The sequence below is a fragment of the Pyxicephalus adspersus genome, chromosome 3, assembly GCF_032062135.1.
Source record: "Pyxicephalus adspersus chromosome 3, UCB_Pads_2.0, whole genome shotgun sequence".
Taxonomy (NCBI): Eukaryota; Metazoa; Chordata; class Amphibia; order Anura; family Pyxicephalidae; genus Pyxicephalus; species Pyxicephalus adspersus.
In genome coordinates, this window is record NC_092860.1 from 37,747,963 (window position 1) to 37,767,384 (window position 19,422).

General features: G+C 34.7%; 1 protein-coding gene across 34 annotated transcripts in view; it reads right to left on the minus strand.

The window, feature by feature from the left end:
- Positions 1 to 15,379, minus strand: part of PTPRD (protein tyrosine phosphatase receptor type D) — a 956,723-nt gene extending 941,344 nt beyond the window's left edge. For 20 of the 34 annotated variants that reach the window (XM_072404241.1, XM_072404242.1, XM_072404264.1 and 17 more), the window contains exon 1: positions 14,887 to 15,130. The gene's annotated coding sequence lies outside the window, so the exon portion shown is untranslated. The other 14 variants (XM_072404276.1, XM_072404275.1, XM_072404270.1 and 11 more) reach the window with 3 other exon arrangements.
- Positions 15,380 to 19,422: the final 4,043 nt, after the last annotated feature.

Genomic DNA, 19,422 nt, shown 5'->3' on the forward strand with positions numbered 1-19,422 from the left:
CCTTGCAGAGCTTTGATAAATCGGTGCCAATGTGCCTCAATTAAAATCTATAACATATATCCTATTAGTCGCTTTTCTGTTTAAGACAGTCTTTTCTAAACAAAACTCCATAAGGATCTTTATACGATCTATGAATGATTGAATGTGTTCCTTTTTTTATATCAATCAGTTGAGTGTGTTGTAAAAAAAGGAACAAAAACAAAAAATGTAAATTCGGCCTCAACTGTCTTACCAGTTGTTTGCAGTCTTCTGCTGCTTTTTCTATATGTGTCAGGGACAGCTTTAGACAAAATCAGTCTTTGTCCAAATATGAAGTGGGGCCCATAAATGCATAGCATTCCAGCTCCCTGCACCCCTGCCTGGGAGAAGGTGGGGGACCCAGGCAATTTCCTTCTTTGCCATTCCCAAAACTGGCACATGCCTAAAGTCAAAGACACAACTGCCACCGGATTACTGACTGGAGGCCCAAATATTCAGGATGACCCTAGAAAACCCAAGTTACCACTGTATCAATACATTCAGGACTGGATAGAGGATAAATACTTTAACTTGCAAGTAATGGAGAAACAGGGGACAGATTTATGTATGTAAAGTAAAAATGGATAAAAAAGTTTTACATCAAACAAGTTAGCTACCTGTTCCGTATGTAAATTCAACACACATTCCCAGATGTGTGTATTTTTTTGTATAGTGTGTATTTCTGTGACAATATTGATGTCAGCTCAGCATTTCATAGCATTTCAATGTCCACACAGAGTAAAAGAACTTTGATCTACCTATAGAATTAGTTTCATGTAGCATATTCAGTATGTCACAGTGTAAAGTGGAGGTGGACCACCTAAGTAATCCCAGAATTTTTTGGGGGGTCCCAGATTTCCAAACGTGTAATTCCCTTAACTAAAAAAACATATTCCCTATTATACGACCATGTAATGGATCAGTTCACAATACTTGAGCACCACTGGTGTAAAATATTGTCATTATATTTAACAGAATATATACAGCAGTTTGTAACAGGCAAACAATATGACAGTGACACTTCAGAGTGAAAAAGAACATTCCTTCTATCTCATCAAAGTGATCTGTCAAAGACAAAGCTGCCTATAGCATCATTAGAACTGAATGGCTCTTGTGACGGGAATGGCATTGGTTCTTCATTGTTTCATCCCTGCATAAACTCTAACAAAATAAGTGGTATTCTATGCCACATGTCTCCTATCTAAAACAATACAATAATTATTAACAATAAATAAAAAATATACCTATACTGCAAGTGACAAATTATATCCTGTTCATTTTTACATTTTAAGAATCACAATAAACCTTAAAATGGGTCATTTTTATTAACATTGTGAAGTGCCTGGTATATAATTATTAGCATAGCACCTAGTATGCAAGTTATAAATTCTGTAGATTTGACAATAATACAGTTTAAAGCCACTTTGTCTAAAAATAAAACACTAATTAAAACATGCTTTCTCATGTATTTATTTCTGATGCAAAATTCTTTATGTTAACAAAGGTGCTTCTTTTCAATGGATTATAAAAAATGCAACAGCAGTCCAAAATAAGGGGTCTTCAGCACCAACTGCCAAAGTGGGGAGCACTTCATCACTGACCATTGACGTAAAAGGGACATTCTTTTAATAAAGAATAAATTCCTTTATTCTATATTTCCAATCCTATACCCTAATGTAATCATGTAACATTGCCTATTATATAAATTTTGGAATTTAAACAAAATTCTGTTTAAATCAGTGTTATCCAGCTCTAGTCTTTCAACGTTGCCAACAAGTCAGGTTTTCAGGATTTACTAGACCTTGCACAAATTATTTAAACCATATGGTTGGATTAACAATTATCACATCTGTTTTATCTATAAAAATATCCAAAACAGTTGGGCTGACATGTTGGAATCCTTGAGGATTAGCAATGAGAAATACTAGTTTATTTTGTAAATGATAATGGTTATTGGAGAGAAAATCATTGGGCAATGTAGATGTTGTTTGGTAACATTGCTCTTATTAGAGCCTACCTAATTCTCCATATGTCTATTTTTTAAAAAGTGTTTAAGTTGGGAACCTGTTTTTTTCTATGGTGAATAGACTTCTAAAAGGAGAAAACAGAAATACTATTATACCTTTAAGAGGAGTTCAGAAACTCTTTTCAATTGAATGATGTAACTTATCACCACTTTTGAAAAGTAACAATAAACTTATCACCGATTCAAAAGTGGCAAAAAGGCATTTGAAACGTAGTTTTGAATCAATACAACTCCAATGTAGCCTATAGCATTTTCCATTTTGAAAGTAAAGAAAAAAATCACATACTAGCTTACCACTTTTTTAATAAAAAGAGGTGATAAATGTGGTTATATTCAATATTAAAAAGTGGTTTGTCAAGGATAACAATAGTAACGTATAGTGATATTTTTAAGCATTTAATTTTGGAGCATATTTTGGAGCATAAAAAAAGAATGACCTAAAAACATAAAAAATGAATAATGGAACCCCAGCCACAATTGTTAGCCATGCCTGCTCTACTACAGAATTCCACCTATACTTCTCCCCTCTCTGCATCTATCTGCTAAGGTTCCCAGGAGCATACCCACATAGGGCGAAGGCTCTTGGGAAATTTATTTTAGGGGGGCATGTCAATGTCATTACCAGATCTTGCAGCCATTTCTGTTGTAGGAATTTAGCATGCTCACAGATGAAGGTCCTTGCTTTGGCAATAGGATAAAAGAAAGGAGTAATTATTGGACATCCTCTGGATGAGGAGAGGGAGGTTTGTGGGTGAAGTTGGGTAATACCTAATACCTATATATATATATATATATATATATATATATATATATATATAGCTATACATAGATATATATATGCAGTATATATATAAAGAATATTGAGATGAATGGCGAGTATTCCATATTCAGACCAAGCAAATCATGCATAAATTTGAGTAGAGAATTATTTATAAAACACTGCAGCAGAATACATCTTGAGAGTTTAAATTATTACCATAGGAGCTGACCACTCATGGGATAATTTTTACTTTTACTGTATTCAAACCAGGTTAAGTACTAAGCGAAGGCTGCAATCCGAAAAACATCGCACATGTCCTTATATTAAATCTGCTTGAAAATATCTGTTGTTTCGCCCTAATGGTAGGGTTACTTTAATGGCATGCTGTGTAGATCTGATACAAGACAGCTGACGGTGCTAAAAATGGGGAGTATCTCTTTGACACTAATTTAAATGTAATACAACAGCATTGCAAAAACGTCCCCCACCTCCAGCATCTTTTGAAAGATCCTTGCTTTGACAAGATTCATACTCTCTGTGATGTGTCAATTAGTTGGCAGTTTACCACTGACAGCCTCAGGATTAAGTCTCAGAACAGAACTTATTTCTGCCCAAACCGTCTGAAGTATGAGACAGATCAAATGCTCTGTGAAGCTGCTAGAATTATTATCCAGACCTAAACAAGTTACTGTGCCTGTGTGTGCAAAACATGGAGATTTTTTTTTGAAAGCCTTCAATATAAACTAATTTTTTGTATATATATTTGCGGACACACCCACCACATGCACAATTATTTACATGTCGGCTTTGGTGAAAAACAAAGATCGATGTTATTTGCTGTTTTCCCCTTTTAAATAATAATTTTAAATAAAACACACCATGGAAGTATTTAGTCACAGCAATTTTACTGGCACTTCCGTTGCTTACTCTTTTGAATGTTAGCAGTGACGGACCCATTTTGTGATCAAGATTTACGCTCGAGTCAATGTAGATTTCTTGTTTTCAGGTAACAATAGATACCTTTTTATATGTGGAACTGTTTATATTTGAGTATGTTCCTTACATTAGACAACTGACTATTATCTGTTGAAGTAGAATATTTTTCAATTTGTTTGACTCTCTCACTCCTGGGAGCCTGATCGCACTATAATCCCTGTGTGAGCCAACATAAACCAATTTTCCGCCATTATTGTGTTAATATGCAGAAAATTAAGTGTGTGATTTGCATACAATATGAAAAATTGTGTAACCAAAACTCAGGTCATCAAGAAAAGACCTCAATGATAATACCCTTATTAGGAAAATGTGTTTTCCATCCTGCTAGGCATGTAGATTGTAGCCTATATATTTTTGTGCTACTATATAATTTACTTTAATTTATTTTGTTCTATGCTACTGTTTAAATAATGACATGGTTATTATAAATCATTTTTATAACAGGTGACAAGATTTGAATGCCACCAGAAATATTAAGCTGTTCTGGCTAAATAAATGATGCATTTTGTCATGTATATAGTTTGACAGAGGAGATATTTAGAAGCTTTTTATGTCATATACCATATATCTGAACTTTATGAAAAAAAAAACTTAATCTTTAGAGTGTATTTCCTCTTGAAAGCTTGCTTAACTAATAGATCCCGCACTTGTCAAAATCTGTCAGCTATTGTGTGAATGACTTCACAGCAATGTGAATACTGAGTTGACATCTACCAAAGATTTATTTCTTTTTTAGTAAGACTGACCCAGCAGCTTTACTGTCTGAGCTAATGATATTACCTATTTTAGGGTATAATATATATAAAAATATAAATAAAGATAACAATCAACTAATATGTCATAAAGTAATTAAATTGTGTTAAGATGAACTTGTATAATAGAGAATAAATAAATACAAACTTAAAATGGTATTACTAAATAAGTTTCCATACCTTCATATGTAGTAAGACCATAGTTTACTGATTGCAGGGGAAACCTTTCCAATTGTATTTATGCTTTTACATATTTATATATGTTTCATGAGAGCTGTCATAATGTGATAAGGACTAACTACCTAGGCATTGCCAAGAATATATTGACAGTGGTTTCAATACCGTAACAATGACATGTAATAAAAAAAAACAATTATTGAAGGCTGGGGGATGTTGCTGTGCTGATATATTTCCAGCAGGGTGCTGATGAATGTTTTGAGTCCATGGCGTGTTTTAGGGGAACTTTTTAAAAAATAAGTTGCATAAGGTAATCAACAGTATGTCATAACCCAAACAACAGTCATTTACCTTTAAGATGAAGTTTTATTCAAGGTTCTCTCTTCACAAACATAAAATTGTGCTAAGTTTTTTTTTCATTTGACCATCTAGCTTTTTCATGTCATAAATGAACTTTTTATTGATATAGTTGCTACCCCCAAGCAAGATTTTGCAATAACCTGGTTTGCACTTGCACTACAGTCACAAGAGTATATAGAAGACACAACAGAAAGTTAATACAGTTATAAAAAAAGGAAATTTATAGTTTTTGAAAATACCCACTACATCATTAGGTGTTCAATGTTAACAACACATAGTATTCAATATAAGGGAAAATTGTATTTGTCTACTAATATAGCCACAGATACAAAACAATAAATTTCACCAACAGTCTTATAGATAATTTTCATGGTAAGTAGCACGCATGAGTAATTGGTGTAAATGACCCTTCTGTATTTATCTCTCAAAGACATCACAGTAGAAGCTATTTTCTGGAAGGCCCTTGGAATCTTCGTTCAAGCATTGTCCAGCATTAGCCATTGCCTCCTGGCAAAAATGATGGACCATGGGTGACACAATCATACATATCCAGATTACTGTGCACAAGTTGTTTCACATAACATAGGCTCTTGTTGCTGCCTATTATCTAATTAGCTGTTCTAAAGACACACCAGTGGTACAGTTCCACCATGGGACCTGGCAAAAAGCTATTGCAACCCAATACCTATCTCTTTAACCTGTCCATTTTAATTTACAGATCCTAACCTGTCTTTGTGACAATGTAAATAAGTTTATATTAAATGATTTTATACATTATACATGTCCCCATTTGTCTACTCTGCTTATAGGCATGTACTTACTGTGTTTTATGGCAAATCAGTAATATATGGGTTACAGGGACTAAGAAAATACTTCCTGAACCATAATGTCATCATTTTTTATGTATACACTTAGTCTTGTCACACTCCAGGACTGCTTTCTAATAAAATGATGTTTATTGTGACATATCAGAATATGGTTCCATATGTAACATTACTGTTTATTATTATTATTACACAGTATTTATATAGCTCCATCAAATTACACAGCGCTATACAAAGTCCATATCCATGTCACTAACTGTCCCTCAAAGGGGTTCACAATCCAATGTTCCTACCATAGTCACAAGTCTTTATTACAGTCAAAGGTCAATTTTTTGAGGGGAAACCAATTGATCTAACTGTATGTTTTTGGGATGTGGGAGAAAAACAGAGTACCTGGAGAAAACCCACGCAGACACTGGGAGAACCTGCAAACTCCATGCAGATAGTGTCCTGGCTGAGATTTAAACCTGCACCTAGTGATCCAAAGGCCTTGAGTGCTAACCACTGAGCCAGTGATCTACTTAAGTCTGCGCAGTGACTGATGTCAAATAAAGGTAATGGAACAGGGCCTGACAGTACTGAATACTTTCCTCATGTTATTTACAGTACCTAAAATTGGTTAGCAGTATGTCAGTATAGGATGTCCAGACTTTTTCTTTGTTTGTGTATGTAATGCTCATCACTTGCCAATATTGGCTGTTTTCTGCCCATTTATTGTCAAGATTGTACACTTGTTGCCTGCCTATTGTCACGTTTGTGTATCTATTGCCTACTTATTGTTGTAACTGCCTTTTTGTCTGCCCATGTATTATCACATTTATGCACTTTTGCTCGCCATTTGTGTTTTTGTTGTCTAATAATTGTCGGAATTTGCTTTATCTGCTTGTGTACTAACACATTTGTGTATTTGTTGCCTGCCTAAATTTATTGCCTACCTGTTGTCAAAATTGTCTTTCAACTTGCCTATAGTCATATTTATGTATTTGTTCCAGCATTCTGTCAGAATTGTCTGTTTCCTGCCCATGTATTTCACATATTGTCAATTTGCTGCCTGCATATTGTAACAATTCACTGTTTGTCACCTGTATATGGTGCAAGATTGCTTTTTTGAGGCCCGGGTCAGAATAACCACTTTTTGCTTACACACTGATGCGGGTTTAGAGGATTACTATAATTTAGTATCATCAAAATGCACGTTGCCAAGCGTGTGTCACTAATAATCCATGAATTTTACTTAGCACACTATTATTAACCCAATCTGACCCCTCGAATAATGTAATTTTCTATAAACCAACCAATATGATTATATACACAATATTAAGATAAAGAAGTGTTCACTTTCGCCTTTTTTCTGCACATCAAAGTGTGCTACTATTATCGTCATATTTTGCCACAGAACAATACAGGCACCACTATGAAACTCTTACAATTTTTTTTTAGCCGCTATTAATATTCCATCTGTTGCTGTGACGTCCTATGCATCCCACTAAAAAAGTCTCTGATTATTTTTCCTATTAACATGATTATATATACTATCTTGAGATAAAGATGTTTTTTTTCTGTTACCTTTCGTGCACACTTTTAGATTACATTAGATTACATTTAATTATTGACTTCTACTGAAACGTATTTTACTGCATAGAAAAGCATGGGGGACGTCAACAATGCTAGGTATGGTGCTGTTTGTAATAGATTACAATTGTTATAATATATAGGGCAAAATATTTTATCCTTGTAACACCTTGGTTTATAAAAGGGTTATATGATGGCATAACATGGCTAATGGAGCTAATAGATATCACCAAGAAGGAAAATAGATATATTAGGCCATGAAAGCTAGTCTCAGTTAAGCTCACTAATAAAAGCTGATGTTTAACTATTAGAAGTTAAAGCACAGTTTTTTTAATGATCTCTTGCTCTAGAAATAAGGGACATCACTGGAGAAATATCACTCAGCTGTGTTGCAGTGCACCCAGCAAAATACAAAAGATGTTTAAAACGAGCCATGGGCCCACCATTCAGTGTTTTGTTGGTTCTATTTCTTGAACCAATGTAAGACATCAAAAGGCCCAATAAAGTTTATCACAAGGCATAAATAATGCATTTTGTTGTTGCCATACCTAGAAAAAAATGCACACCAATAAATAAAAATGTATCCATAACAGGTGTCAACACATGTATGGAACACATCATAATGCATTTAAAACTGCCTAAACTACAGTAGGTCTGAATTGGCTCTAAATGTTTCCAAAAACTATTTTTACTGGTTATCCATAAATTATAAGGTAGCAACACTCTCATTTACTTGTCATTTTCCTGGTAAAAGGGTTCCAACTGAGAAAGAATGCAGCCACCTGCAGACACCTAAGATTCTCCAGAGTTCCTCCATAACTGCATTTAACCTCCTTTTGATCTCCAGTTGAACTCCCTTGAAGCTTTACCAAATCACTTTAAGCAGCTTTCATATTCCTGATTGCCTGATTGACTTTTGAGCAGCAGTTCTGAAGAAAACAAAATCCAATGTACATGTAAATCGGGTAAGATGTAGGATCTTTAGGTGTAAATATATATATATATATATATATATATATATATATATTAGTTTGTTGTTTGTTTATTGCTTGTTAAATGGTTTGAAATACAGTGTCTGAATTAGGACCTTGATTGCATAGAACACGGTACTCTTTGCTTTTTATCCTTCTGCACAGATCAGTGTGAATACATATTTAATGTACATTAAACTGAACTTACATTGATCTTAAAATTTAAGCCATTTCTTTCTAAAAGAAACTCAAAAGATGGGTGTCAGCTAATTAATTTTGTTTTGAGTCTGAAGTCCAAGCACTCTAAACCAATACTATATTAAAACACACGCATCATAACTGTCCATCACCAAAACACAGCCGTATGGAATGTTTATTTGTCTTTACTAGGAAGACTTAAGGCCTCCCATAAACAATTACCACAATAGAAAAGTGCAAGCTGAACATTTCTGAATTGTTTTCGCCAGACGAATGCATTTTTCTTTTGTCAATTTATCCCTCTTTAGGCAAAGCTTTCAAGTAAAAATAAAACCAATAGATACGTTACAAAAAGGAAAAACATGTAAAAAGTACTTCTTGGGCTACATCTTCCATGTTGGTTGCTATAATTTCTGTTTCATCAGAAGTTCCCATGATTTAGTAAGCAAGTTTGAGAGTAGGTTGATTAAGGTGCCTATAAACACATGACAGTGGTCAGATACTCAAACACATTCTGAAAACCTCTAGGGGACTATTTATAATGGGGTAAACAGGCTGTTAGCAAGGGAAATTGCATAATTTATACGTTCATAAAGCCACTGTTCAGATTGTTCGCTTTGAAAAAATAAAAGGCAAGCATTTTTCATCAGGGTCATTCATTTTAGAAGATCTCTGCTTTCACTGTTGTAAGATCGCCAAAATTATAAAGTGGCAGTCAGTCTGATCGCTATTTTATAGTTTGTCAGAAGACATTTGCCACTTGAAAGTAAATAACTCCATAGGCTGCAATTGTGGGGAGTGATGCTGATGGTGTTTATACCACCCTGATTGCCAGTTTTTCCAAAATCAAAAAATTTTATAAGTAACTATAGTGGCCCACTGGGAGTCTATAGCTGCTGGTCATTACTTAAAAGAGTTTAGATGACCAATAGAAAAAGTGTCGATAAGGTACTCCTACTCCTACACTTTAAATTAGGGGGGTTTCTGATCACCAATTTAGGTTAGTTAGTATATAACAATCACAGGCTGCAACTGTAAAAAAACAACTGATGTCCACTTTCTAAACCTGGCATTATAAACGTGGAGATCTGAAAGGAAAAAAAACAAATATACAAATTGATCAACTGGTACAAAAATACCAACAAACTCTCAGCTGAACCTTCTTGCAGAGTTGGTCAACTGGGGAGACCAGGCACCTAAACAATCCCCCAATCAGCAGTAATTGGCTGACTCATACAACTGTTTTAGGGAGTATATATGTTGTCTTATATTATCGGACAACACTTATTGTTTCCTTTGTGTTCAGATCAGGAGTTCCAGTTACAGAATCTGCAGCTGACAGGAAATAAGAAGCAGAATAAATACTTTAAGGATAACAGGAATGATTGAATCTTTTTTTGCTGATCTCTCTGCATTTGACACTTAATGTGTCTTGCTTCCAATGTGTTGTCACACTTATTGAGAGGCCATTCTTGCTGAAATACAAATACTCATCCTGATATGTATCTCTGGTTTATGTTTCTTTACTGCCTATTATATATATTCATTTTTTCTTTTGGTGAATGCTGCTGGCAAAGCAATATTGTATGGAAATGTGAGGGTGTGACAAACTGGGACCTGAATTGGGATGGTATACTGGGACACGGTTCAGTTCTTAAATATTAATCATAATTTTCTTATACATGGATGAGTAGCTATGCTCCCCGGATGAATTCCTTAATGAGATTAGCAGATACTCAGCATGAGCATGGGCAGGTCGATGGATTAATGCTATACATTATCAGCTCCCGTTGTGGATGGACAGATGAGTATATTTCAACACCAAAATACTAGTGGTGTAACCTACCCATTTTGTATCAAGGGACCTACCTTCATATTATCTTTAAAACTGCCATAGCTATATTTACTGTTTACCTAATTATTGTTTATTGTCACATCACCAATTAAATCATTTGTATTTTTAGTCCATTATTAAGGAGACTGCATGGTAGGAAACAAACTGGTCCATTTAAAAATTCCTAACACAATACACGGCCAAAAATGTAATTTAAAATATCAGCCAACATTGTGAACAATAACTGGGCCTTATAGGGGACACAAAAGACATAAAAGAGATTTTCCAAGCTATTGAACTCTGAATTTTTTTTTCCACAAACTGATGAAACAAGGTGCACAAATCCAGGAAAACATGTAAGTAACTCTCATAATCTAACCAACTTAAGTGTTACCAAACCTAGAAAGATCTCTTACAGGTTATATTTAATTTGAAGCACACAATGGGAAAAAGCTAGCTATCTGATTTTTGACCTAATATATTTGCACTCTCTCGAGGCATTTCAAAGGTCTATTTCTTTTAATTGTCTACTGTACTAATCAAGATACCTTTGTAACCTATTCATCTTACTAGTTTTTATCTCATTCATCGGACTCATTCACAAACAGGCCTACTCAACTGACGTGAGGTCAATTTTATATATATATATATATATATATATAACTGTATATATAAACAATATACTTAAACTGTTCGTTACTTAAGATAATTATTGGAAATATAAAGGACCATCTTTTTCTTCCTCTATAAACTGTGATTTTTACAAAGGATGTAATCTAGGGACTACTAAACGTTTTGCAATTCATTTAAACAATAATCCTATGTCTAGTACAAAAATGCTGTAGCGCTGTATTCTTATTGGTGTTTTTTAACTAAGTGTACAATATATATCTATTTTCACAGATATATAATTTATAACGTAGATCTAAAAAATACTAGCAATGTTTTTTTTAATATAATTATCAATGATCATCACAATATCTATAAATTATGTCATATATATATATATATATATATATATATATATTTATTTCTATATGAGTTTAAATGATAGGTGAGTATAGGAATACAAACACTGAGATGCAAAGCTATCATATGCACTACCTGGTGGGATAGAAATGGCAAAAACAAGTAAACTGTTTTTGATGCTATATATTGCAAGAAACTAGATACATATGACCTGTATATACATTAATGTTTTAGCTTACTTTATGTCATTCACCTCTGTTTACTGTTCAATGACAATATTCACTGACTGACAATCACACTGAGCAATAGGCTATTTACTGAGAGGAAAGGCTATATTAAAGCATAAACTCAGTGAAACGTATTATTCTGCCATTTATAGAATGGTCATTTTATCCTAGCATTACAGTTTATGTAAGATGACAATGTTTAATATTGAACTGTAAAGACCCCAGTTTACTTGGACGAAAAAAAAAAAACAATAAGTACCTACCTTTCTTTATAGAAGGTTTTTAATAATGTTCAAATGCACCTAAACTACCATTAAGTACTCATCATTTTAAACCATTCCCAACCAGAAATGTCTACAATTAATAATGCTTGTTTAACAATCAATGGTAAGAATAATGCAAAGAATTTGGCTTTTTATATGTACTATTAGTACTTGCTTGCTTTTGTTTACTGTAGTAGTATAACATTATTAAAACATAAATCTTTTTTGTTTATTACCATGTAAGCTTTCTAATAAATATTTTCGCTAACATATACACAACAACACCCCACATTAAATATAGAACAGCATGATAAATGCAGCACGCACACTTAGCGCACAGGCCAAAACTTCAATGTTACAGTTGTGGTGAAATTAGGAATTTGCAACAATGAAACTGATAAAAACATGGCAATACATATAGACTATAAACGAACAAACTACTGCAGCCATTCAAAGGACAGATAATGGTAGCCCATTTTAGAGAAATATTGTAATCCAACCTAACAATATAGCAATGATGATAATACACACAGTTATGGGTTGTATTACATAAGAATACAAAATGATACTTGATCATTTTCAAAAAGAATTATTTTAGGCTAACTACAGAATTCTGCAAAGAGTGAAGGGTGTTGTTTAGAGTTTCTTTGCTTAGTCTCATATTTCACTGCCAAATTTCAGGGCCCACGGCAGAGTCTAAACTTAACGACGACTTTACCCAATACAATATTTATACAAGCCTTTCGTATAAAATGACATTTTTAACTGGGCAAGGTGTTAGAGTAGCCTGAAATGAGATATATTAATTCAGTCCCTTAATGTTAATTTCAAAAGCAAAAATAGTCAAGTTTTTATGCTTTTGTCAACAGCATATGTTGTGTTTGGAGCAGATTTGTGTATGATACTAATAAAAGAATAGAACAGCATATTTTGCCTTTCTCTCAACTGCAACTGTAAGCAAATACAGGTATACCTTATTAGTAAGAACTCCTATAGTAAGCACACGTTAGAGGAATTAATCATTCATTCCCTGAAGACTGCTTATGTATTTCATCGGGCCATTATCTGATCTGAATAACAAGAACAATTGCATAATAAAGCACATAACTGCTGATACAAGCAACTTCTGAGTCTCTAGTTTACATAGCATCTTCCCTTGATTATTAAAGACAAATGTAATTTTAAGATATTTCCTAAAAAGTGGCAGCATTCCAGATTTGCATCCTTACATATGCAGAGCAGTTTCACATTGGCAAACACTGCAGGGGGCAGCAATCTAGGTCATAGTCAAACAATATTAGGGTCTGAAATACACAAATGCAAAACCTTAATCACTTCACACCACGAAGGCATGCACAATAATAAGCTTATGCACAGTTACAATTGGCACCATATTTTATATTAAAGGAATTATACACCTGCATGGATACCTATATCATAGCAAACAATCACAGTAAGGATGCTAAAATCACAAAACCCTACTGTAAAAAAAAAATACAAACATGTGCATATTACATATAGGGTTAACAGTGAAAAAAGTTAAAAGTATCTAAAAAGGCATGATTTTATAAACTATATAGCAGTTCTGCTAAACAAAATCATTTGCATATGAATGCCCAGATGAGTAAAATGCTTATTGTGATTGTAACATTTTGCCTATTTTTTATATATTTCAATAAAAATATATGTAGAGGATACATGTGCCACACACAGACACATGAATACATACATATATAAATATATATATATATATATATATATATATATATATATATATATACTGATAAACATGCCTTCGCTGCCTCCGGTCATATCAGAATTTGTAGGAATTCACTCTACTTTTAGATTAGCCTTTTACATAGTAAATAACAAATGAGTTTTGGACAAAGTCAGTAAAAGAAGCTTAAAGACAAAATAACAACACTTAAATGCCATCAACAGTGCTATTATTCTGTCTTTTCATTAACTTTGCTTTGATTAGGGCATGCAATATTAAAATGTGTGATTAAAGTTAATAGGGTTTATTAACTTTAGGAAGAAAACTTTACTCTGCGTAATAGATTAGGCTGTTAAATTAAAGCAGCAACCAATTCACGTTAATGGCAATGGAACAAGCCTCTTTTATTTCAATCTACTTTACACCTTACGTTACTAGAAAAAAACATGTGTGAAAAGGTATAGGTCCCAAATTGGGTAGAAAAGGCTTATATCCCAATCACGGTGTAATCCCATGAAGTGCTTCCTAGAACTACATACAGACAATAAGTCACAGTCCTTGTTAGCGTATCAATAATGCAGAAATGTAAATGAGTGCATTAAATATGAGCATACTGGTAATGCTTGGATCCAATAGTTATGATAGTACATTAGACATTTAATTAGCATCCCCTCAGCCCCAGATGTAAGAGCCATATGGTTACATAACCACTCTGACAAGGCTTATGTTTTAATATCCACATTTAGGTCTGAAATAGAGAAATGCTAGTCTAATATGATATGGCTTAATGTTTCTTCAGCATGCTGCTGAATGTGCAGGATTGTGTTCTCCAAGGGTTTGCAAAGTTTAATAGGAAGACAGGAAGCTCCATGTATAACATCTGACATGCATGGTCTGCACCAGCTCTCTGTCCTTAGTGCTACTTACACATAGCTTTCTGTCATTAGCTCTGCACCACTTGGCTTAGCCTGATAGATACAGCCAGCTGAAAGTAGATGAGCACAAAGGGAATGACAAAACACTTCCACAAGCTACAAGTACAGCAATAATACAGTGCATACTGTAAAAGAAATCCAATGGTGCAGCTCTGACCACAAGCAAAAGCAATGAGAGCAACCTAGTCTCCAAAAGCAACTCTGTCCAAGTTCTCTAGCAAGACCCATCACCATCCACCTTCTGCATCCCAGAGAGGAGCAAGGTAAGAAAGAACTCTGCTACTTACTAGTGCAGCCAGAAATGTTGTCCCCAGGAAACTCAGAGGGCTCTCCTTGTCTTCTGTATCCTCCCAGAGCAGAGAAAGGGCTTTTATTCCACACAAAGTATGAACTGTAAGAGAGAGAGAGAGAACACATGGGTATCAGCCTCCTCCTGGCTTTATCTCCTCTTCCCACCTGTGCTGTCCTCTACATGCTGCAAGATCTTTGCCTTTCTTTTAGTCCCATCAACGTGAAATAAAGTGCTTGTTGTTAGAGCTAGGTACAGTACCTGCACTCTCCCCTGCTGATGCTGCTAGCCAGGGAGAGAAGAGAGTGGAGGAGGAGGAGGAGGACTGAGTGCATGAGCAGGGGGAGGAGGAGGACTTGGGAAGGGTAGTCACAAAAAGTCAGAGAATCCTCACTGATCACATAGACAGTGATGGGAGGACCGAGCTGCTGTCACACACTCATCATGCTGCTTCTTTCTGCTCCTTCCTGCTGTATGAGAGGACACAGAGGAAGCGTCCCTATCTCTCACATTCATCAGCTCTGGCGGATTTGGTTTCCCATCAGAATCTGTTAGAGCTCAGCACGGGAGCGTGCATGGCAGCTGTCCATGGTTGTGATCCTCTCCTGCCAGGAAACTGTTCTACATTCATACTTCACTGCTATTAGATGATGTGTACAGGAGGGACCTTCATTATCTGCTGCTTATTCTGCAACTACTAAATAACTTCATCTGCTGCCTGCTCTCATAATAAAAGTCTGCCACAAGGTCTAGGTGTGTCAATGGAGGGGCTTGTCTTATCATTCAATGGCCTGATTCCTTTCATCCTAAGGAACTGACAGTTTACAGCTCTATTATCTCACCCTATCATACTATCTATCTATCTATCTATCTATCTATCTATCTATCTATCTATCTATCTATCCATCCATCCATCTATCTATCTATCTATCCCCATCTATCTGTCTTACTATCTATCTTACTATCCATCTATCTTACTATATCTCGCTATCTATACCTATTCATCTATCTATCTATCTATCTATCTATCTATCTATCTATCTATCTATCTATCTATCTATCTGTCTATCTATTCTACTATCTATCTATCTATCTATCTATCTATCTATCTATCTATCTATCTATCTATCTATTTTTGTCATTTAGGGATTTAATTTTCTGGTTCTCTTTATCTATCTATCCCCTCACCCCTCTCTCTCTCCCCCCTAATATCTGCACATCTATTCTCTCTTTCTGTCTGTTAATGATTTTATATTAAATTGTATTTTATTCCTAGTTTTGCCTTTTGAACCTAAATAAACTTAGTTATTAATATTATACCCCAGTTGTATTATCTCATCTGGCTTTCCTATGTGTATGTGCTTCCTATGTGCTTTTATATGTAAATATAAGTATAAATATAAGTATAAATATAGGTAAACATATTTTAGCTTGTCTTTTAGCAGTCATTGTTTAAAGGAGTATATATGTGTGTGTCCATAGATAGTTCCTGCTTGCGTTTTGCTGTTACAATTTAACACTTTTAAATGTAGGCATCACATCTGCTTGTGCAGCTCTCCCCCATGCCTGACATTACCATCTACTGCATGTTGAAATGTATATAAATCATAGGCCTATTGCTGTCTATTCCTGGGACCCACCAGGGACATGCTCAGAGAGAGGTTGCCTCCGGTAGCTGTCCCTAGGAGACAACAATCCTTTACAAACTGTGACTTTTCCTTTTCACATACCAATGTTAATCAAGCATGGACATGTATTCAGCACTGTAGCTTTTTCCCTCTATATTAAATGCTTTCAACCCTCAGCATCATAGATGCGTACAGGTCACTCTTTAAAAAAAAAAGACTGGCTTTGTGTTCTGTGTCCATCACAATGCTGCTGTAAATAAGACTTGATTCATCTCAGGGGATTCATTGCAAGCAGATGGAGTCTTCAAACTCATGACTTCATTTCCAGCCCCAACATCAAGCTAACTTTCAAAGGACAATTTGCACAGCAGAGCACAGGCAGAGCTGAGACTGCAGGAAGTCAATGATTGAACAGTGAATGTTAAAAACAAGATAACCAAATTATATTACAAAAGTACACTGTACTCATCTTAATTCACTTTTTTATTACTCGAGCTGATCTGTAAAGCTTGCTTTTCTAATTGCTCCAAGGCATGAGTAGTCTTCTGATTAGAATGGATCACTAGTTTAATAGATTAATTCCTAAACAGCTCCCATAGATGAGAACACTAGGGTAATTTAGAAATACAAACTAACAAAGTTTTACTTCTGTATTTTCCCACTATGCACAAATAATCATACTAATATTAATATTAATAATAGTCAATAAGAGTGCAATTAGTACAGGAAGAATTCATAACATTTCTGCTTGTTTTGGATAGTGTAGGGAAACATTAGAACCTTTTTAAGGTTCAAAGAGACATTTCTTCCCCTAGGTGACTGCTCATTTTTTTATCATGGTGAAAATTTAGTTAGTAAAACTGTCCAGTAACACCTATCGCTGAGCTGCCATTCTACATCACTTAGCAATAGATCACTCATGACCACTTTTGTTTATTTTTGGGGAGCATGCAGAGGGTGCCTGCAGCTTATCCTTCCCTCTCTATGGAACAGAACTCATTCCAATAGTCGCTGGAAGTTGCAATCACTAAAGATCATGTTCAACAATTTTTGAGTGTCTATACAAAACCCTAAAATCTCCTGATGACCATTTTCGAATGGGCGTATGTTTTGATCTACTAAAGTGGAACCAAAGGTAAAACAAATCAGTTCTTCATTGTAGAATGGAACAGGATATGTCTCTCCTGCAATAGAACATACTTACCTGCCTGTTTACAATCTTCTGTAAAATGCACATTCTGCTCAGTATTTGATCCCAGCAAGTATATCAGGCAGAAATGAATGAGTGGGAGTTACATCTTTGTGGCCTAGGCAATCAAGATGGCTAAAGATGCTGAACTTGGAAGAGTACCAGGTGAAGATGTTGGTGCATCACTACTGCAATCAGGCAGGTAAGTTTATTTTATTTTAGAAGGGGCATAGCCTGGCTGTTCTACAATAAAGTACCTGGCTGTTCACAGATTTGTATTTTTTAACTTTAGTTCCACTTCAGCTATCTAAACATGTAATTCCTTTTAGAACAAATGAGAAGGTCAAAAGACGGCTTTTTATGGCAAACTTAAACAGATAAAACAATACTATTTTATTAGGGAAATAAATTCTACGTCAGAAATTAAATTTCAATATGAACATATATATATATATATATATACATAAACATTGTTTTGTGGAATCATTACAATAAATCATGAGGCCCATTTTACATATTGATTTACCGTGGTTCCAATGTTGTGTATGTCTCAAACCCAACGTGTTTCGCTTAATTGCATCCTCAGGGGATGTATAGAGACTCACATTGGCTGTGTTACAATAAACATGACAGTTTCATATTAATCATTCACAATATAAACATATAAATATATAAATATATAAATATTCAAAAGATGAAACCATCACCATCACAATACGTTATGACAATTGTGCTTCATATACTTAATTTCATACAATTACCGATCAATACAGATGTCAAATTAATTAACCTCCCAACGGTAACCCCAAGTGTGACTCGGGGTGGAAAAAAGTTGCTAAAAGCGGTAACCCCGAGTCACAACCTATGTAGGGTAATAGTAAATACAGCCTTACCTGATCCGCCAGCATCCCGCGCCGTCCATCGCCCTGATCTCTTCTTCCTCCTTCCTCCGGCCAGCTTCTACACCTGATGAGTCACCGGGGAGTTCCTGGTGACGTCGGTGCGTGTGTAGATTGGTGGCGGGGTGGGGCGGGAAATTCAAAATCCATTTGTATTGCATTCAATACAAAATAACTGTATTGAATGCAATAAATTGGATTTATATGTGTAAAAGCAGTACATTGTCTTCAAGAACATTTATTTTACAGTATATATAATATAATGAGTATAATATGTATTTTTTTTTAATTAAAAAAAAAATAATTTTTAAATATATAGATTTTTTAATTTATTCAATTTATTATTTTTACATGATTTTGTGTTTCAAACTTTATTATACTCATACTATTATATTATACTGTAAAATAAATTTTCATAAAAAACAATGTACTGCTTTTGGACATGAAATAAATGAACCGCTTTATTACCCTTTAGGGAGGGTAATATTATAAATTCTGTTATCATACTGTATACCAAAAAATATTATCATTATTACACAGTATTTATATAGCACCATCATATTATGCAGCACTGTACAAAGTCCATAGTCATGTCACCAACTGTCCCTCAAAGAAGCTCACAATCTAATGTCCCTACTATAGTCATTTGTCATTAATACAGTCTAAGATCAATTTAGGGGGAAGCCAATTAACCTAACTGCATGTTTTTGGGATGTGGGAGGAAAAACAAGGACCCACGCAGACACAGGGAGAACCTGCAAACTCCATGCAGATAGTGTCCAGGCTGGGTTTTGAACCTAGGATCTAGTGCTGTAAAG